Source organism: Vicugna pacos, chromosome 5 (genome assembly GCF_048564905.1).
Source record: "Vicugna pacos chromosome 5, VicPac4, whole genome shotgun sequence".
Lineage (NCBI taxonomy): Eukaryota > Metazoa > Chordata > Mammalia > Artiodactyla > Camelidae > Vicugna > Vicugna pacos.
This window is the reverse complement of record NC_132991.1, coordinates 8482114-8503955: the sequence shown is the minus strand read 5'-3', so window position 1 is coordinate 8503955 and position 21842 is coordinate 8482114. Positions and strand designations below refer to the sequence as shown.

The 21842-nt window shown below is 49.2% G+C and overlaps 1 pseudogene; it reads right to left on the bottom strand.

The window, feature by feature from the left end:
- Positions 1-20869: 20869 nt before the first annotated feature.
- Positions 20870-21051, bottom strand: LOC107033090 (ATP synthase subunit ATP5MJ, mitochondrial pseudogene; annotated as a pseudogene).
- Between the last annotated feature and the right edge of the window lie 791 nt (positions 21052-21842).

Here is a 21842-nt window from a genome sequence, read left to right as displayed (position 1 = left end):
CACTCAGATGTATTTTATTCCAAACCAACATCACGAGGTTTATTTGAGTTCTCTCCTTTTCTGTTTGTAACTCCCTCTCTGACTCCCTAAACTGAGCCTCCTCACCCACAGTGGGGATTTACCTCTCCCCCTGCTCAGGCTCGGGCATCCCGCATCTGGCTTCCCCTCCATGGGGATGCCTTTCTCATCCTGTTTGGGCTCTGACATCCTGCTCTGGGCCACCGTGGCTTCCTCCGCCATACACACACAAACACACATATACCATAACTTACTCTGCCCCCACATAATAGCTTTAGAACTAAATTTCTCAGGGAGGAAAAAGGAGGAAAGGGAATGGAAAGAGGAACATGAATTGTCCTCATTTATGAAGAAAACTTTTGCCGGGTATAGAATTTCCCTTTCTGCAATTAAAGATGCCATTCCATTGTCTTCCGGCTTTCATTGTTGCAACTGACAAGTCAGTCATCACCCATTGCTGCTCCTTAGAATGTAATGTGTGTTTTATTTTTCCTGCCTGCTTTTCACATTTTTTCATTGTCTTTGATGTTCATGGTTCAGCTATAACGTGCCTGTCTGTAGTTTCCTTTGTGTTGCTCTTCTTGGGATTCACTGAGTTTTGTAAATCTGTGAATTAATGTCTTTATCTGATTTTGAAAGTTTTTTTCTTCCATCTCTTCCAATGTTGCTTGCCTTATTCTCTCTCCATCCTCTCTTTCTGAAAACCTAATTAGATAATGTTAGACCTGTGACTGTGTCCCAGTATGTGTCTTGTACTCTGATCTGTTATTTTAATTATTTTCTCCCTCTGTGCTTCAGTTTGGTACTTTCTATATACCTGTCTTTGAGCTCACTGATACTATCACCTATTGTGTTTAGGTTGCCATTAAATCCACTCAATGAATCCTGAATTTCAGACATTAAATCTTTTTCAGTTCTTGAATATCTATCTAAATTTAATAAAGTCCAGTTCTCTGCAGAAATTCACTATCTTTTCATTTATTTTGTCTTTCCTTTATATATCCTTTTTATATCCTATTTATTAGGATATAAAACAACTTAACTGTTGTTAAGTCCTTGTCTGATAACTCCAATAGCTAAATTATCTGTGCTGTGATGGTGAGTTGAGCACTTCCAACCAAAATTTGGTTCAAATGTCAAGACTGATGATCAAAAGGATATGAAACGAGAATGTGAAAAGATGTATCACATATAAAGATTTCTGGAGAGAGCCTAGGAACTTCCCAAGGAGATCCAAAAATGGCTTAAGAGACCAGGGAAAGGAGATTGGCTTTGGGGTCATTAGAGGATGGGGCTAGGGGTGAGACGTCCCATACATGGACCAAGACTTGCATAATTTGAGCTTTCTGATGAAGCTAATGGAGGCAAACCTGGGCCTTCTTATGAGCTGGACAGATCAAAGACAGAAGGGAAGGAGTGGTGGGGCTTGATAGCTGTCAGCAGTCAAATATCAAAAGGGGAGCCAAACTCTTTATTACAATCTGTGCCATGGATTGAAAGCTTGTGTCCCCTCAAAATTTCCATGCTGAAGCCCTAACCCTCAGTGCATTTGGAGGTGGGACTTTTGGGAGGTAATTACATTGAGATGAGGTTATGAGGGTGGTGCACTCCTTATGGGATTAGTGCCCTCATAAGAAGAGGAAGAGACACAGAGCATCCTCTCTCCACTATGTCAGGACGCAGTAAGAAGGTGGCCATCCGCAAGCCAGGAAGGAAGATCTCACGAGAAACAGAATTTTGACTTTGGACTTCCCAGTCTCCAGAACTGTGAAAAATAAATGTTTGTTGTTTAAGCCACCCAATCTGTGGTATTTTGCTATGGCAGCCTGAGCAGACTAAGTCTGCTTCTATTGTATTTTTTCTCACATCAGTTTCTCATATTTTCCACCTTTTCACATGTCTTGTAATTTTTAAATTGAATCTTAGATATTTTATATAAAAGAATCAGAACTTGAAGTCATTATTCTTCCCCAGAGAGGATCCCCCATCCTCTGTTAGGCAACGAGTGACTGATCACCTCATTCCAATCAGAAATTGAGATGGGCTGGGCTGGACTGGATTCCAGTGTTAGTCAGACCACCTCTGGTTTCAGACATCCCAGGAATGAGACATCATGTGCTTCTTGTAGCTGCCTCCTTCTAGCTGCTTCCTCCTTAGGCATGGTCTCCCTGAGTTTTTGACTCTAAGACTTTGGCCGCTTGGCCTCAATAGTTCTGCTTTTCTGAGATTTTAAGCTTAGCTTTTTCACCCCTCTTCACATGCAAGCAAAATATCTGATAAATGTCTTGAGGGGGATATTTACCATCTGTTTCTTGATGGCCTTATCCTCTAGTTGTATTTTGCCTCCTAAGGACTGAAAAACTGCCTTGACAGAGAAATGTGAAAACATGGTCAAGACAATAACACAACCTGGTAGATGCTTTAGCTAGTTGAATAGCTCCAGTGGACTTTGCAAATATTTTTCTTTCTCAATCATACTAAGGAATTAATGCCTTCTTCTCATAAGGGGCAGAACTGAATTTTTTATTGAAGTATATTCAGGTTACAATGTGTCAATTTCTGGTGTACAGCATAATATTTTGTCATACAGATACATACATACATTCATTTTCATACTCTTTTTCATTATAGGTTACTACAAGATATCAAAAATTGTTCCCTGTGCTACAAAGAAGAAACTTATTGTTTATCTATTTTATTTATGCTAGTAAATATTTGCAAAACTCAAACTCCCAATTTATGCCTTCCCACCTCCATCGCCCCTGGTAACCATAAGTTTATTTACTGTGTCTGTGAGTCTATTTCTGTTTTGTAATAAGTTCATTTGTGTCTTTTTTCTTTTTTTATATTCCACATACAAGTAATATCATATGGTATTTTTCTCTATCTTCCTGGCTTACTTAGAATGACGATCTCCAGGTCTACCCATGTTGCTGCAAATGGCATTATTTTGTTCTTTTTGATGGCTGAGTAGTATTCCACTGTATAATACACCACAGCTTCTTTATCCAGTCATCTGCCGATGGACATTTAGGTTGTTTCCATGTGTTGGCTATTGTAAATAGTGCTGCTATGAACATTGCGGTGCATGCATCTTTTCAAATTAAAGTTCCCTCTGAATATATGCCCAGGAGTGAGATTGCTGGATCATACGGGAAATCTCTTTTCAGTTTTGTGAGTAATCTCCATACCGTCCTCTATATTTGCTGCACCAAACTACATTCCCACCAACAGAGTAGAAAGATTCCCAAGAATTGAATTTTAAGACTCTGATGGCTCAAGCAATGCTTAACTCAACAAAATAATTGTCAATGATGGTGTTTCAGCCATCAGCAATGAGTTGAAGAATAAAAGAAGACATGTGTGGGCATGAGGTCTTGTTGTCATCCTTTAAATCTTTCTTGCCTGGCAACCACTGCCTCCCTCTATTCCTCAGGCTGGCTCAGAATGGGAAGGAACAGTAGAATAACTGAGAGAGGATGATTTTAGAGTCAGGTAGACTTGCTCTTCAAACCCCGTGTTACCTTAAGGAAATTACTTATCTTCTATTAAACTCCAGTTTCTTCCTCTGTAAAATAAGGTAAACAACACCTACCTCCTAGGGTTGTTGTGAGAACTATGTGAGATATAAGTACCCCAAACACAGGAAACAATCTATACATTGTCCTCAGTGGTCTTCGCTTGTCCTCAGTTTACTCTTCTGCAAAATCCAGATGGTGCCAAACTCACAGAGGTGTTTTGATTCTGCAGTTAAGTGAGGCCATGCAGGTGAAGGGATGTGCAAATGTAAAATACTGGCCAAGAAGATTTGGTGCCCATGTGAGAGGGAACTCATGGTGACTAGGGCACCAAGTGACTTATCTCATAGCAAAGTCCAAAGGCTGTTCTGGTTAATTTTTGTTTCTGCAGCCTCTTCACTGTCAGTGCCGTTCTCAATTCTACCCAACTTCAAAGAGCAACCAAGTGACATTTCCAGAGGGAAACCTCCTCGGAGGGCCAAGCCAGTAACTAGTGTGCTGGTACTTCACAGCACGGTGGGCAGTCGTCATCCATCCAATCCCCAGGATACTCCCACCCACTCCCGTTATGTTGCCACTGTGGTGCAGCGCTGGAATCACACAAAACAGCGTTCAAATCAAATCCCACTTCTGCACCTTACTAGCTGCGTAAATTTGCACAAGTCTCTTAAACTTTCTGTCATCACTTTCCCCATCCATAAGCCAGAGATACAATAACATGGGCAGACCTCTGAGCTATTGCAGGTTCAGTTCCAGACCACTGCAAAAAAGCAAATATCACAATAAAGCGAGTTACACAAATTCTTTTGGTTCTCCGTGCATATAAAAGTTTTCCTCACACTACACTGTAGTCTAATAAGTGTGCAACAGCATTATGTCTAAAAAAAAAGTACATACCTTAATTTAAAAATACTTTACTGCTAAAAAAAAAAAATGCTAACCACCATCTGAGCCTTCAGCGAGTTGCAGTAGTGACACCGAACACTGTTGATCACAGATCACCATAACAAATACAACGATAAAGGAAAAGGTTGAAATATTGCAAGAATTACCCAAACGTGACACAGAGACAGGAAGTCAGCAAATGTTGGGAAAATGGTGTGAAGTCTTACTTATGGGCAGGGTTGCCACAAACTTTCAATTTGTAAAGAGCGCAGTATCTGTACGGGAGGTACAGTAAAGTGAGGCACAATAAAACGGCCTGTACCTACTTTGCAGGACTGTTTTAGGCAATGAATGAAATAACAGGAAGCCTGGTGTACATGGGAGATATCCGTAAATGGTATATTTACGTCCCCCTTACTGGGTTCGCTGACACCTCCTGCACCCACGTGCCTAGCTCTGTGCTGGGTCAGCCTCTGCATCTTCACTGTCCCGCAGCCAGGTCTCTTCCGCGTCCCCTTTACTTCCCCGTCTTCCGGGCAACAGAGGGCGCTGCTTTAAGGGGGCTGGGCCAAGGGCCTATGGGAGCCAATGAGAGCGCGGGAAGGACGCTAAGGAGCCAATGGGTGCGGTGGTGGGGCGGGGCCGGGGCCTCTCTGAAGGCCCAGCGCCTGGGGCTCCCGCCCGCCTGCGCTTTCCCGGGGGGGGGGGGGGGGTGAGGGCAGGGTGCAGGCCAGCCCCTGGCTTCCACCTCCTCCTCAGACCGGGAGAGCATGAATAAATTAGCTGTTCTTAGTAGGGCCTGAAAAGGAGCCCTTTCTGTCTAGTAAGAAAGACAAAGGTTTGTCAGTATCTATTTCTCAAACCCAAACAATAGAATTACGCGTGTCGCTGGTTCTGCGTTGGTGGGGCCTGAGCAGGCCCCGGGTGCTGGGTGATCAGAGGGGCCTCCTGGGCAAAAACCAAATGGTTGTTGCTCTGCTGGGCTTTGGCGAGGAGAAACTGCCTGTGAGGTTGGCTTAACCCCTGGGGTGCTGGCAGCAGAAGGCTTCAGCCCTCCCCCAGCTCTGACCTCCCAGCCCTTCGCTGGGCAGCGCCTCTCAATCGGCTGGAAGTGGACGGGGACTTAGGGCTGCAGGTGGCCCCTGCGGACCTCAGCCTTTGCCTGAGCCTTGCCTAGGGCCCAGCAGCTTCAGGGCCGATTGGATCACCTCTGCGTCCTCCTCACCCACCACCCCTGTTTCTGGCCTCCTTTCTGCTCCTCCTTCCCCCTGAGCCATTCGCCTCTTTCCCCACAAGGCCTTCTTTGGCTGCGTCTTCTCTTGTTTACGGCCTCAGCTTCCCTGACCACCCATCTGCAGGAGAGCTCTCCCTCCTCATCCCTCTCCAGCAAAGCATTCTGCCTTTCCTTTCCTATGCTTATCCCAATATGAAATCATTAATTCACCTGTTTGTTTCTGGTCCCCAACTAGAGTGTCAGCTCCATCTGAATCTGTTCACTGCCCACTGCCGGACCCGTTCCCAGGATGCAGAGTAGACACTCCACAAGTTCATGTTGAAGGGGTGAATGAATGAATCCAAAATGTGGTACCTGTGTGCCTTCTGGAACCATTCGTGTTGCTGATTGATGAGTCTGACCAACACCCCTATTCTCCACATTCACCTGAAGGAAAACTTACAACTAGTGGTAGAGCTGTGTGACAGTCCTCTATTAAATACCTGCATGAGTGACACTGTGGTCCAAACACTTATCAAAATAATGAACGTGACCATTATCTATTCAGTACCTGCATGTTCCTATACTAGGCATTTCTCCATCTCAGCTCAGGATATCATAATGAAATGCCACAGACTGGGTGACTTAAATAAGAGACATTTATTTCTCATAGTTCTAGAGGCTGGAAAGTCCAAGATCAAAGTGTCAGCAGACTCAGTTCCTGGTAAGGGTCTACTTTTTGGCTGAAAGATGGCCACCTCCTTGCTGTGTCTTCACATGACAGAGAAAGAGATTTTTGTTGTCTCTCCTTTTCTTATAATGGCGCTAATTCTATTGTAGGGTCCCCACCCTCATAACTGCATCTAAACCTAATTACTTTCCAAAGGCCCCACCTCCTAATACCGTCATATCAGGAGTAAGGGTTTCAACATAAAAATCTGGGGAGTGCAAACACACAGTCCATAGTGTTGCCTGTAATCTCTGCAGAAATGCCACAAAGTAAGTGATTAATTTCCTTTAGAAGGACTCTGAGGTGCAGGGAGGTGGTGTGACTCCTCAAAGTCACACAGCAAAACCAAGGGTCTGTGGCCTCCCCCTGTGGTAAGCTGCCCCCTCAAACCAGTGAGCTAAGCCCTCTTACACAGAGATCACAACAGCAGGCCCGGGTCTGGGCTGCCTCACCAGTTAATCATGGAATCATTTTGTGGCCGGAAAAAAAAATTCAGAAAAACGCCATCTTGGATGGGATGGTACTGTTTGCCCTAAGCATCACATTTTGGATTTGAGCATCAGTTCCTTCATCCCACATGAATTTGCTGAGCATCTACTCTGTGTCCTGGGATACACAGTGAGCAGGACAGCACGGTCCCGGGCCTGGGAGAGCTGACACTCTAGTTGGGGAGTAGACAAGGAAAGGGTGAATTCATGATTCCGTATTGGGAAAAGCACAGTGAAGGAAAGGAAGAATGATGTGCTGGAGAGTGATGAGGAGGGAGAGCTCCTGCAGATGCGTGGTCAGGAGGACCCCTCTGAGCAGATGGGAGGACTCTTAGAGGGGCAGAGCCTGAGGAAGGTCAGCACACTTGCTCCTGAGTTACAGAAACACATCTGTGGAGCCAGAGACCCTCTGCTGAGAAAGACAACCAAGTTAGGGCCCACATCCCAAGGCCCAAAAGTCTCCAGTATTTGCTGCTTCTCCGCCCTCAGTGTCTCCCCCAGTGTCCACCTTCCCTCCAGCAGCCCCCACCGCCCCACACCTCCCCTTTGTTTCTTTCTTTATTTTACCACATCTGAGGAGTTTTTAATGGGAGAAAGGGCCTAGGAATGGGGTTGTTTGAGGACAAGGAAACGAGCCACTTGCTGTGATGAATGTTCTTGAAAAGCAATTTATTTTTTCACGGGTAGCTCGCCGGGCTGGGGAACAAAAGTGCTTTGGCTGCCTCTCAAATATTAACAGAGGCTAACTGTTTCTTCGGCGTTTCTCTTTCCCCGCACACGCTCACTCGCGCCTCTCCCTAGGCATGACAGAAATGACATCAAGTTCAAGGGCTCCCTGGGGTCCTCTCCCAGGATCAAGTGGCAGCTGCTTTCACGGGCCATGGGACCCTCTCCCTCCCTGCCACACTCTCCCTCTCTGCTCATTTGCTTCCAAAAGGCGACTGCGCAGCAAGGACAGAGGAGAGGGGAAAGGAGTGGGTCCCCAGGGAATCAGAGGTCAGGTGGAAACCCTGAAAATACCAACGCTGCCCTGCCCGCAAGTTTAGCAAGAAAGGAAATAGCCCTGCCCCTGGGCCCCTGGACTCCAACCACATCCCCCACCAAAGGCAGCGCGCTCACATGGGGAGGCAGCCTTTCCCTGGGTTCTCCGCTCACCCTAGCAAAATCGCTGCCCGCTAAGGATGGACCCCCAGGCATTGGAGTGCGTCTACAAGGAAGGCCTCTCAGGCCACGGCTCCTCCTCCCAACTCTCCGGGACCCGGCTTTTGCCAAATGATGATTGTGTCTGGCTGTCTGAGGGAGGCTTTGAAATCCCTGGGAAGTATGGCAGCGAAAGCAAAACTGTTCCCCCCCGGCACTGAGGCAAAAAGACAGTGTCTGAAACTTACTGTGATGAGAGCCTGAGTTTTCGCAGTCCCTCCAGGAAGCCAGAAGCCTCCCGCCAGCCTGCATCCTGCAAGCAAGGCCAGACCAAAGCCCGCCTCTCGCTCCTGCTCCCCTCTGAGCTGACTCCAGCTTTTACACTTGCAGGAGGGACGGTTGTCAGAAGCAAGAGCTGAGCGGAGGGGAATCCTCAGCCTGGACAGAGAGCAGACCTCCCTGTCTAATCATGTTAGAGGTGTGTCTGGAAGTGTGACCTAGCTTCCCCAGCAGAGCGATGGAGTTGGGATTTGGGTTTGTTCCCTTGAAGGAGGAGTGACATGTCTCATCTCAGCGATTAGGGTCTAGAAGCCTTTATCTGCTACAAAAAGAACTTGAGACAAGAAGCAAGGAGTGGGCCTCCTTTTGTCTGCTCTGCCAGTCCCAACTCTGGAGTTTGGACAGATCTCTGGACTGAGGCCCCCAAATCCAGCTTCTGACAGGGCTACAGAGACAGGGCATGGAAGGGTCAGCCTGTGCTCTCCTGCTTTCTTCTGGGTCTGTGGTAGGCAGACTCCAAAGAGGGCCTCCAATGAGCTTAGCCTCCTGGATTCACCTCCTTTCAGTGTCCCCTCCCCTTCAACGTGGCTTTTTCCCTTGTGGATAGCTTTTGACTAGTAGAAGTTGATGGCAGTGACAACTGTATTTCTGAGGCTGTGTTATAAAAAGCTTGGCAACTTTTGCCCAGATCTCTTGGGTGATGCATCTGGAGGTAGCCAGGCTCCGTGTAAGAAGCCTGACTACCCTGAGACAGCCAGGCTTGGAGGAGGAGGTCTACATAGAAAGGCCATAGAGAGCTTCCTGGCTGGTCCCTAGCTCTCCCACCCACCCCAGCTGGACTCATTCTAAGTGAAGTAAGCCAGAAAGGGAAAGAAAAATACCATATGATACCACTTATACCAGTAGGACAGCCACACAGGAGGACCTGTTGAGCCTCAGGACTCCAGCTCTGGCCACCATCAAATCACAACCACAAAGGGAGAGACCCCAGGTGAAAACCGCCCAGCTGAGCCCAGTTATCTCATGAGAACAAATAATAACTTGCTATCGTAAGCCGCTAAGTTTTGGAGTGTTTTGTAATGCAGCACAGAAACCAGGCATCCTGGCGTGGAGAAGCAAGAACTTTGCAAGGAACTTCCTGGCCCAGCTGGCCAATGGTTTCAAGCAGTAGGATCGTTTGTTTGTTTTGTTGAAGTAGAGTCAGTTTAGAGCATTGTGTCAATTTCTGGTGTACAGCATAATAATTCAGTCATACACATATATACATATATTCATTTTCATAGTCTTTTTCACTATAGGTTACTACAGGACATTGAAAATAGTTCCCTGTGCTACACAGAAGAAACCTGATGCATATCTATTTTATATTTAGTAGTTAGTATCTGCAAATCTCAAACTCCCAATTTAACCCTTCCCACGCTACTTCCCATCCCCACTTCCCCTCTGATAACCATAAGTTCATCTGTGAATCTGTTTCTGTTTTGTAAATAAGTTCATTTGTGTCTTTTTTTTTTTAGATTCCACATATCAGTGATATCATATGGTATTTTTCTTTCCCTTTCTGGCTTACTTCACTTAGAATGAGGATCTCCAGTTCTATCCATGTTGCTTTAAATGGCGTTATTTTATTCTTTTTGATGGCTGAATAGTATTCCATTGTATCAATATACCACAACTTCTTTATCCAGTCATCTGTTGATGGACATTTAGGTTGTTTCCATGTCTTGGCTGTTGTAAATAGTTCAAGCAATGGTTTTGAACTCACTCAGTTAAGGAATCTTCTGTCCACTGGAAATCATTATTAGGACTCTAATATGTAAAAGAGATAAAAGCACAGTAGGTCTTTTTTTTAAAAGGTGGGAGGAGCAATCTTTCCATTCCCCATGTGCCCCTGCAGCAGCCCCCTGGGAAATGAGTGAGCTCTCCACCTGACCTCCCAACACTCTCCCTCTTGCTCTCTTTTCTTTTTTTTTCCCAACAAAACACCTCACAACAGGCTTTCTTCATTCACACTCCCCTGGTCTGGAGGGTATCCTGACCACAGCCTGGAGGTGTGCCCCGGTGTCGCTGATGGGGCCTCCTGTACATCTGAAAGCTACCCACTCTGAGGATCTTCCTTTTTTCAGCCCCCATGTCCTATGGCAATGCCCTGCCTTCCTTCACCAAGGGACACCAGCCATCAGAGTCTAACCACCCCTCCTGAGATGCTAGGACACCTTTCCTGCCCAGAGACACGGTTATCAAGAGACATTTTTCTCAGCCTCTGCTTCCAGCCAACATTTTAGGTAGAGATGAGGCTAATAAATATAATCCTCATTGTGCTAATGGAGAAGCTGAGACCCAGAGGAGTATAAGCTCTCAGAAAAGCACGGGTGGAGATGTCTCCAGCCTCAGCATGAGCTGCTCTCTGGCCCTTGCCTGCATGAAGGCAGTGGCCATGGGCCTGAACGCTGGGTACCCCTTGCTCTTCCAAAGCCCAGCCACGCTGAACCCCAACTCTTCCCCCCAACCTCACTGGGTAGAGTGACCCAGCACGGCACCTTCCCCTCAACCCTGGGTTATCTTAGTTGATCCTGGAAGACACTGAGTTCCTTCACGAGTAGCGATTGCCCAACGGCCACGGCCCTCCCCACAGAGACGGTATGTACTGCATAGATCTTGTTTCCTTTTCATCCTTATCGCCAAATCCCCCCCCCAACTCTGTTTTGCTCATCATGCTGACTTCTCCTCAGGGAGAGCAAGGACTTGCATAACAAGCACTTGATTCGCCTCCAAAGCCAAGGTTTGTTCCAATGGGTTTGACTTTCAACCTCCCCACGTCTCCTTGAAAAGATGAACCGTCCTTTTGTACCACAGGACATGCCAGGAATAGCTCACACCGAGTGCTTTCGGGAGGGGGCGGGGCTCGTGAGGAAGAGGCCGCAGATCAGCCAGACATCTAAGAGGTACCATTAAGATGATGGACGTCTTTTTCCATGGTGCCTTGGGCAAGCCGTTGAGCCTTATTGCTCATCTCTTCTGCAGGGAGGTCACAGTGTGAGAGTGTCCTGTGCTCCTCTGGCCAGGACACATGCTCTGGGGACCACACTCGCATCCTTGGGAAGAGAGGATGCAGGAGCCAGGCCTCAGAATGCTTTGTCTCTGGGAGCCCTGACAGCTCAGAGCATCCCTGCCTGGAAGCAAGGCTCAGGCAGAACAGAAAGGCTCCCTTCCATGCCTCTGTGGCCACGTCACAGCCACCATCTCTTGCTCACCGCCATTACCTCTCCCCCAAAGTGGCAGATTCCCCAGACAGTCTGCAACTTCCCATCAGGGGAAGAATCCCAGAGGCAAAACTAGATTTCTGACCAATTTAGAAATGTCTGAACACACCACACAGACAACAATAGTGATAGCCATTGATGACCCAGCTGTTAGGATGACCAGGGACTGTCCCAGGCGCTGGACACCCACCTTCAAAGCAGGTTTGGTCATCTCACTCGTCCAGAGTCTTGGAGAAGTTCAGAAACTTGCTACTTGTTATGTCAATGACAGAGCCGGGATTCAAACCTGTCTGGTTCTAAAGCCCACCGCAATTCCAAGGGGCAGCATTTGCTAAGACAGACATGAGTCTGGATTCAAGACCTGAGAGGAACTGGATCAACCTGAGTCAAATCATGGGCATTGGCCGCCTTTCTGCCTCCCAGCCAGCATTCCCTGGCTGGTCTCCAATTTGGGGGCAAGGTCTGAGCAGACATGGAGGATGTGGAACTTGGGCGGGTCCCTGGGTAGCATCTGGTGCCCCTTCAACGACCTATGGAGGAAGGGAATTAGGAGCTGAGGACCTAGTATGTGACAAGGCCATCCCCACAGGACCTTGGTGATCCCTAGAGAAAGCCCATGAGATGAGTATTGCTGCACCCATTTCACAGATGGGGAAATGAAGGCTCACTAGGTTCACGGGACCCAAAAGACGTGAGATTCCATGCGAGTCCTGTTGACTCCCAGGACTGTGCTTTCCCACCACTGCCCCAAGCTGCCTCCGCATGGAAAGAGCCTGACTCCGACCCCTGAGGGACCCAACTCCCTGTTAATCACTGCTGGGTACTACTCTAAGGGCACTAAGCGAACAAGACCATGTGACATATGCCTCATCCCTGAATCACCTTTAGGCTGGTATGGGATCGCATGTGTGTGATTATTATTAAAAAGAAGAGTTTTTCATTCTCTCATGATCCAGAAATGGGTTCCATTTCTGTGCTTAAAAAGTTCTTTTTCCCTCCTTTGGTATGTTAAACCTTCTCCCCTGAAATATTATAATTATCTTTGTTTACACTATCGACAAGCTTTTTAAGGTCTTTCTGTGTAAATACAGCAAAGATAAATTTCAGGCGAACTCCCATCTGAATCATTCCAAGCCTGGAATGCTGAAGGGTCCGTGTTGATGAGCTTTGGCTGGACCTCGAGTCTTGAGAGGAGGAATACATTACCCCTGACCTTTCCAAGAAGAACTGGTTGGCTGAGCTCTGTCCACTGGGAAACAGTCTGATGGGATAAGCCTTTCCCCATGACCTGAGGCTCACTCCCAGAGCCTGGAGACGGGCTCGCACTTTGAGAAGGGCAGGCACCAGGAAAGGTTCATTCCTGGGTCTGTGCTGGATGTCTTCAGTTTGCAGCCCAGGGCCACCTTTCATCCATCCTGCTCTCTGCCCCAGGACATGGACCCGTCTGGGCTCCCTCGCTCTCTGCCTTCCTGTTGGATTTCGACGTGGGAAGCCCAGCAGGAGACGGGAAGGAGGAGACTGAGACTGGGGTACTTATGTCTCTGAGGCTCCCTCCCAGCAGGTTCCCCCGGCTGACAGTCCTCTCCACAAAGGTGTCACTGACCCCCTCCCCTTCCCCCAGCGTCTGGGGTGGAACCAGCCTCAGATTGCCGCACTGGTCCTTGCAGGGTCTCAGTTCCTCTCACCTCCTCTGCCACCCCTTCCCTGACCCAGGCCAGTCTTTGCCCGGGAGCCCTGACACTAGTAACAAGAGCTTCGATTTGCAGAGTCCTGTCTGGTCAGTCATTTTATCTACATGATCGTGCGTAATTCTTACAGCAACCCTTGGAGGAAGGTATCCCCACATTTCAGACGATGAAAGCAAAGTGACAGATGCTAAGTAGCTTCTTAAATGTGCTTGCTGAGGGGAGAGTACACCTCAGTGGCAGAATGCATGCCTAGCGTGCAAGAGGTCCTGGGTTCAATCCCCAGTATCTCCATTTGAAATAAACAAAAAATAAATAAACTTAATTATCTCCTCACTCCAAAAAAAAAAAAGTGCTTGCTGGTAAACGGGGACAGGTGTGCAGGAAGAGATAGAGGGTACATTTATTAGGACTCTTACATTTTATGATCACTGAGTTATTTGGAATAATTTCTGCTCTCTAATTTTGTGCTTTCTTTGTATTTTCTTTCCCTTTGCTTGTTTTTTTCTCTCTCTTTCCCTGTCTTCATTGTATTGATGGAGTTTTCTTTGTTCAACCAGTTTGAAAGTTATACATTCTATTTCTATCCTTTTATGTGTTTATGTATTTTTAGAGCTAACTCACCATCTTTTAACATGCACACCTAAGGCTGATCAGTATCTCTAGCCTTCAGCCAAAAGATACATAAAGTTTACAGTTAGTTAACTTCAGTCAATGAATTTGCATTTGCTATGTTATTGCTGTAAAGAATTTCACTTCCACCTGATTTTTAAACCTCCTCTACAGACTAGTATTTTTTTAATAACAAATGCTTATTTGGACTTAGGACCATGCTTACTAATTTCTTTGCTTAGTTTGCTGCTGTCATCACACCCTTCCTCCGGATTCAGTTTCCTTACTGCTGAAGAAAATCCTTTATTAATTCTCAGATGAGAAGCTGTGAGTAATAAACTCATTCAATTATGGTTTGACAACTGTCTTATTTCAACCTCACTCATGAATGATTGTTTAGCTAGACACCAGTGATCAAGATGATAGTTTAGTTTTTTTTTTTTCAGTTCTGACACTAGTAACAAGAGCTTCGATTTTTATGATTTTTATCCCATTGTCCCCTGAAATCAGTTGTCTCTGCTGAGAAGTCTGCTGTCAGCCTAATGATCATTCCTTTTTCATTGCTCTGTCTCTTGACCGCGTGCTGTGTGTGTGCAGTTTTATAACGATGTGTCTCGATGTTGATTTGTTTCTATTTCACCTTTTTGGAACTTGATGTGCTCCTTCAATCCTTCTTCCCTATTCCTTCTTCCTGGAGAGAATATGTATCTGGACCATTTCACTCTGTCCCCTAGTCTCTTAGCATCACTGTTAACATTTTTCTTCTCCTTACCTCTTTCTGTTGACATTTTCTCAGATCTATCTGCAAACTCCCTATTTCTTGCTATTTCAATGATCCATCCAGTTCTTAATGTTAATTACTTGAGATCTTGAGATCTATTTGGTTCTTTTGCTCATTTGTCTCATTTATTTTGACTGTTTTTCCTATTTTAATTTTTTTAATGTGTTCATCGTAATTATTTTCCAGTCTCTTTTTGCTTACTTCTAGATTATTCAATTATTTCTAGTTCTTAGAATGGGAATCCTCTCTTTATTTAGACTCTTCAGGACCGTTTAATTGTAAGGGACAGAAACTCCCACATAAAACAGATCTAAGGAAAAGTAAGTTAATTGGCTCGTGTAACTGAAAAGGCTGGGTCATAGTGGGTTTAGTCACAATTTGATTCAGAACCAAAACCCAAGGCCTAATTTCTCTCCCTGTTTTCTATCCCTTGGATCCACATCTTCTGTGTTGGCTCTATTCTCAGACAACTAATTCCTCCTGAGTGACAAGAGAGCTGCAGAAGCAAGAGCTCTACCATCTAGCCAACAGGAGAGAAACTTTTTCTCCTGTAGCTCCTATTAGAGTCCATAGATTGACTCTGGTTGGTCCAGTTTACATCATGTGCCCACATCTGCACCAAAGACGGTGGTCATGGGAAAGATAGATGATTGGCTTGGCCGGGGTGGCTCCCCACTGGTCCACCACGTATGAGGAAGGGAGTCACCAAATGGGCCATTGGAAGAAGAAAGGACAATGGATGCTGAGAGGCATGGTGTGTGGGTGATAGTAAGTTTCACTGAATGTTGGAAGACTAAATGAGATTAGTCTGGCTTTTATCTGATTCATGAGTTTGCCTTCCCCACACGTCCTCCTACCCACACACACCACGCACATGTACGCACGTACGTGCACATACACAGAGATAACTGCCCCCCACAACAGGCCCATCTCCTGTCTTGATAGATGAGTAAGCCAAACCCAGAAACCTCCTTTCCCAGCGGTTCTCAGGACAGCATTGGGGCTGATTAAACCCCAGCCCTTTCCTTGAACTCAACACGGTCACTTTGCCCGGCCATGCCTGAGGGACAGGCGCATCCCCACAGAGCCGCACAGACTGAGAGTGGGGGAGGGGTGGTCCTTAAGGAAGTGGGGCACTTACACCAGAGAAGGGGGACGGATGCTGTCAGACAAAGAGTAGCTGTCCTTCAAAGAGAAACCTACCAGCTCCCACAGCCAGCCCGTTCCCATGGGCAGCTCCGCCTGCCCGGCCTTGACTGGCCTCTCTGTGCCTCCCACTCACAGTCGCACCCTGCCAGGGACACTTCGTGGTTTCTCTGGTGTCTCCTACCCATAGATTTCCTCTGAAGCTTTACTCTAATTTCAGCCTGAACCACCTTCTACAGTAGTGAGCTCCAAAATGTGTCGTCCACTCTCCAAAGTATGACTTCCTTAGTCACTGGCATCATTAATTCTCGTTGGCACCTCTTTGGAAATCCCTGGTCTAGAACATGATGGATTCCATATTCCTCTGATCAAATGCCTTAATGATTCCAGACTTCAGGCAAGCCCCACCCTTCCCGAGATGAGCCCTCGTGTACACACCATCCTCACTCCTGTGACCTGGTCTCTTACTGTGTCATCAGACAGGCTGCTGATCCTAACCCCGCCACTTAGAAGCCATGGGCCCTTTGGTGACTTGCCCAACCTCTCTGAGCCCCAGTTCCTCACCTGCAAGATCACATAATGATGCTCACCTGCAAAGTTGGGAGAAAAACCCTTCCTGGCACTGTTGGCAGGACAGCCCAGGCAAGTCCCCTGCCCTGATGCCTGCTAACTGGCCGGTCCTTGGCCTCTGGCTTTTAACAGCCACATGTCTTTGCGTTGATAAAACTGCCCATCTGACCTTTGATCTGTAACCCATGACACCTGCTCCTCCCCACCAAGATTTCACCACTGGCCCATTTCCTCCTGTCACCCCTGACCCCTGAGCTCCAGGCATGGGTGCGGCCCCACTGGAACAAGGTGGGGAAGAAGCAGGAGATGAGGACAGGTGATGTGGAGGAGGCGATGGAGGTCACACCGAGAGATGTCCCTGGTAGTTCCTCCTTTCATCTTGTGAGAACATCTGTGGCTTCCACGTTGTCACAAAACAAACAGAAGTGCGTCTTATGTTTCACAATCCATGCAGCTAGTTTCATGGACTTTTGACAGTTCTTTCATGTCCCTGACAGTGGCAAGCTTTTTCCCCTGGGAAGGTAGGGGGCATGGACCACTCCCCCACTGCCCCCCTCGCCCCGGTGACGTTATGCTGGCACTCCCAGCCTGATGACACTCTGCAGACACCTTTCATGTGTGAGCAGACATCGCTACATGGGTCTCCAGGTGGCCGAGCCCGGTCCCTGCCACCTCCCCTTCCTGTTTCACGAGGACCCCGGCCCCCTGACTCACGGGTCCTCCGCCCACTGAGGGTTTTCAGTTCTGCCTCTCTTGGGCAACCTTCCCAGGTTTGAATGAACGCTTTCCTGCTCACAACAGCCTTTCCTGGGGCCATGGGGGAGGCAGAGCCAGGGTGGGGGCGGGTGGAAGTGTCACTCTCTTGCTATGGTTTGAATCACAGCTCACACATTCCGGGGTCTGCCAGTGAGATCCTCAGACTATTCCTCGGTTTGGAGTTTATTTGTGTAACTAATGTTCATTTCCTTCTCCTCCCCTGCCTCCCCCACGCAAGCCCCCTCCACCTCCGCCTCCCTCTTCCTAGGGTTCCCCCTCCTTATGACTCCCGCTCCCTCTTCCTCTTCCTCAAGGGCCACTTCTGTGATTAGCCTCATGGGGAGAGGGGCTGGGCTCACAACCCACCCCTCCTGTCCCCTCACCTGCTCCATCTGCAGCCCCTGCCCTCCTGTTTGCAGACTGTAAGCCAACCAGCCATAGTCTAGAGCCAGAAAAAGCCCCTTCTAATATGACTGCAGACCCCAGCTGTGAAGACTTGGGCGGTTACGCCCTGCTCTGAGCCTCAGCTTCCTCATCCGGAGAGCGAGGAGGCTAATACGCACCCGGCAGAGCCGCAGTGCGGGATAAGCCAGAAGACGGGTGAGAAGTGACGGTTTACAGTTCACCATTATCCTACAACCGGATCAGCGCGTTAAAATGCTCGCCATGCTCACCACGTGGAACACAGATGAACTCAGCCAATCTGCGCTGCAAGTCACAAGGAAGCTCCTGCCAGATGTCCATCCTACAGATGAGGAGCTCACTGCACAGAGAGATCAAGGAGCCTGCACAGAGCCACACAGCTGGCAAGTGGTAGAGCTGGCTGTGCACTCAGGCGTCTGTCCCCTGTCCCTCCAGCAGGTCATCCCCATTTGTCTGAGAAATGTGTCCTGATCTCCAGAAGCTCACCACCCAACGCGGCCAGTCTCCCTGGTCCCCACCACCCTCCTGGCGCCGATGTCACCCTGACTGGGGCTTTGCCTGGGACGGACGCTCACTGGCCAGGTGGGCAGCTCAGGACCTCAGAACTCTGTTAAACAGGCAGGGGACTGAGTTTCTGAGAAGACGGAATCACAGTCAGGATTGGGATGGGGCCAAACGGTGGCTCTCGGGCCCCCAGGTCCCCCGGACAGGCGGCAGTGGGAGGGAGGAGCGCCCGGCCCACAGGTGCTCCTGGGCGGGCGACACGTGGGAGGAGGGGTGCCCGCAGGCAAGAGCCCGGGAAGAGGTGCCTGCTGTTTCCTCCTTCATCTCCAGGAACAATTCCCCTTTTGAGCTTCTTGGCTGAGAGAGTTGAGAGATTCTTTCTCCAAGGCTTTTTCTTGACAGATTGATTTATCTGTTTCGGTAACTTGGCCTTCCTGAGAAAGGGAGGCTGTGAGCCAGGGCTGGCATGGGGGCCAACCTGGGGGCGGATCAGGGGGCCGTCCTCCTACCCCCATGCACAGTCACGGACCTGCAGGCTGAGGTGCAGATCCCGGGCCATCTCCCTGCCCCCCTGCTACTGCCCAAGGGGACAGGGGACGAAACCTGTGGACAGACGACAAGTACCTCTGGCTGCCTTCCCAGCCTCAGCTCCCCAAGGCAGGTCTTGGACCCATTTTCTGGATGGGAAGGTTGAGTAACTGAATACCAACTGCCTAAAGCCATGGTGAGCCAGAGGAAGGGTTCAGACAGGAAGCAGCGCTCTGCTACCTCCACACCGGCCCTCATGCACCTGAGGAACGGGCTCTGAAGCCCAAGGGTGGTGCAGGGGTCTGCTGAGCCCAGGCTGAGATGGACTAGCCTCCCCAGATGGGGTAAGACCTCACACTCACAGCCCTTCCCAGGCACTCCCTCACTGTCCCCCATCAGGAATGCTTGTTTCCTGCCTCCGCCAGCGTGTCCCCCATAGATGCTCACAGCCCCATGGCTTGACCTTTGTTCCAGCACAAACCTTTGTCCGTTTCCTGTCTCCCCATCAGACTGTCTGCTCCTCAAGGCAGGGATCCAGGACCCAAGGAGGGAGGGAAGGGAAGAAGAAAGGAAGGAAGGAAGGAAGGAAGGAAGGAAGGAAGGAAGGAAGGAAGGAAGGAAGGAAGGAAGGAAGGGAGGGAGGGAGAAAGGAAGGAGGGAAGGAAGGAAGGGAGGCAGGGAGGCAGGGAGGCAGGGAGGGAGAGAAGGAGGGAGAGGTAGGGAGGGAGTGAGGACTGAACCCCTCCCCGCTTCCCTTGGTGATGCTCAGGGATCCTGGAGCCACTGAGAAATCTATATTTCAAGCTGTGCCTTAAAAATCTAATTGAAATAAAATACAAATTCAGGCCCCAAGAGCAGTTTCTTTCTTGAGCGCGGACACTGGAGGCAGAAGGCTGTGCTATTTCTCAGCCGAACAACACAGGCCTAGTCTCGGACCTGTGGGGTGGGAGTGGGGAGGGGCAGTGGGGCCGGGGCATGCGCGGTGGGGGGGGGGGTGGTCTGAAGCCTGAGCAGCCCAGACCCCCGCAGTGTGCGCCTGCGGGCAGTCACTTCTCCTGGATGAGCTACACTTCCCATCTCTGTAACAGGGACACTAGTGACACGGGGTCAATCAAAGTCTCACTCGGGGTTACCCCACCACCACCACAGAGTTTTGTGTATCATCGCAAATCTCTTGGGAGCAAGACAGAAATTCGCTTAGAAATAAAACACTGGTGGGTAGGGTGTAGCTCAAGTGGTAGAGCTCATGCCTGACATGCGCAGGGTCCTGGGTTCAATCCCCAGCACCTCCTCTAAAAATAAATAAGTAAATAATTACCTCCTCCCCCACCAAGAAAGAAAGAAAGAAATACCACGGAAAGGGATGGGGAGGGATAAACTAAGAGTTGGGATTAACCTATACACATTACTATATATAAAAGAGATAAAAAAAAAAAAACAAGGATTGACTGCATAGCACAGAAACAATATTCAATGTCGGGTAATATCCTTTAATGGAAAAGAATCTGAAAAAGAGTAATTTCATACGAATGACTGAATCACTTTGCTGTAACTGACACAATATTACTTCAATTTAATACAACAGAAATAAAACACTGTGTGTTCAGTGGCAGCCACTGGTCCTGGTCCTCCTGGTCCTCTTAGGTCCCGCTTCAGCCGCCACCCCGGGAGTCCTCTCTTCCTCTCCGGGAGAGGCTGCCCCCCCACACACACCCCCGCACCCCCCTCCTCCGCTCCCTCGCTGTCCTCCCGCCGCCGGGTCTCCCGCCGCCCGCCGCGTCCTTCCCAAGGGTGAGGCTGCGCGGCCAGCAGCCGGCGGTGCCCGGGTTCCCAGCTGCTCTGCTCCCGGGGCGGCTGTGACCACCCGGGCGGACTTCCAGGCCTCGGGCCACCTCCGGGCCCGCTCCCGCGCGTCCCCCCGGCGTGGCTCGGGGTCCTTGGAGGCCTGCTGGTTCTTGCCGGCCACGTCGCAGCTGAGCGGACCGGCGCCCACGCGGCGGAGGCCGCGCCCACAGCCCCACGCCGGGAGCCGGCCCCTCCGGAGCCCCCACGATCCTGCCACTTGACCCCTTGCCCTCCCCCTTTGGGATTTTCTCTTTACACCTCTTTGTTTTGCTTCAGCTCCTTGCATTTTTAAAACATAATTTGAATGTATTTTTTTTAATTGCGGTAAAATGTACATGACATGAAATTTACCTTTTTTTTTTTTTTGGTGGATCTCACAGGTACTTTATTCACGCACAAGGGCAGCGGCACGTCTACAGGTTAACACACTGTCCCACGTTCCCAACCAACACAGCCAGACCGATGCTCCACCCACGTAAAACTGGCTAGTGGTGGCCGCGAGCAGGCGCGGGACTGGAAGCTTTCAAGAGCCACTTCTTCTATCGGCACTCCTGATTTTATAAACGAGGAAGTCTGTCAACCCCGTTCCTGCCCAGATCTCCTGGTAATCTTGGGTACAGTAGGGCTTCACGGGGATCCAGACGTTCTTAATAAGGCTTTGACGCATCTCAGCACAGGATCAGCCGGGCTCAGGTGGCCCCTGAAAGTGACCATTTTAACCATGTCAAGGTTACAGTTTGGCGACAAGTACGTCCACAGTGTTGTGCCACCATTACCACCACCCATCTCTGAACCCTTTTCAGCTTGCAAAACGGAAACTCTGACCCTGTGAAACACATTCCCCCTCCCCGAGCCCTTGACAGCCACCCTCCTCCTTTCTGCCTTTATGAATGTGACAACCCTGTGGACCTCGTCATGTAAGTGCGCGGACCATGCTTTCTTTATGCTCCATTCCCTGAGGACCTTCTTCACCCGACAGCCAGGGTGCCCAGCTAAGTTTTGCACTTGCATGGAGCTCTGCCCTCCTCGCCCTCCCCACCTGCCTGGGTGCCCAGAGCACCCCAGCTGTGCCTTTCCCTGCAAAGGGAGTCTGCCCACGGGATGGCCCCTCTGGGAAGTCACCACTGTGGGTCATCGACGGGCCTTCCTCTGCACCATGAGGCCCCTTCCCACCCAGGTGCCTCCGCTGCCCATGTCTCCCACAGAACCCTGACTAGGCTGCTGTTGCTCTGAGGATTTCACCTTCTCAGAGACACGTGTGTAGGAAGAAGACTCCAGGAAAGGGCCGTGCACACTCCGAGGAGCCAGTCTCACTCCAGGAGTGGACAGGTCAGCCATGTGGGTCCCTAGTCCCACCCTAGAGGCCAGGACCAGTGCGGCACCTCTCACTCAACGCTGTTCAGTGGCTCAGGCTCCGTGCATGTGTTTGGACGGCCCCAGCCTCCAGTCCAGCCCAGC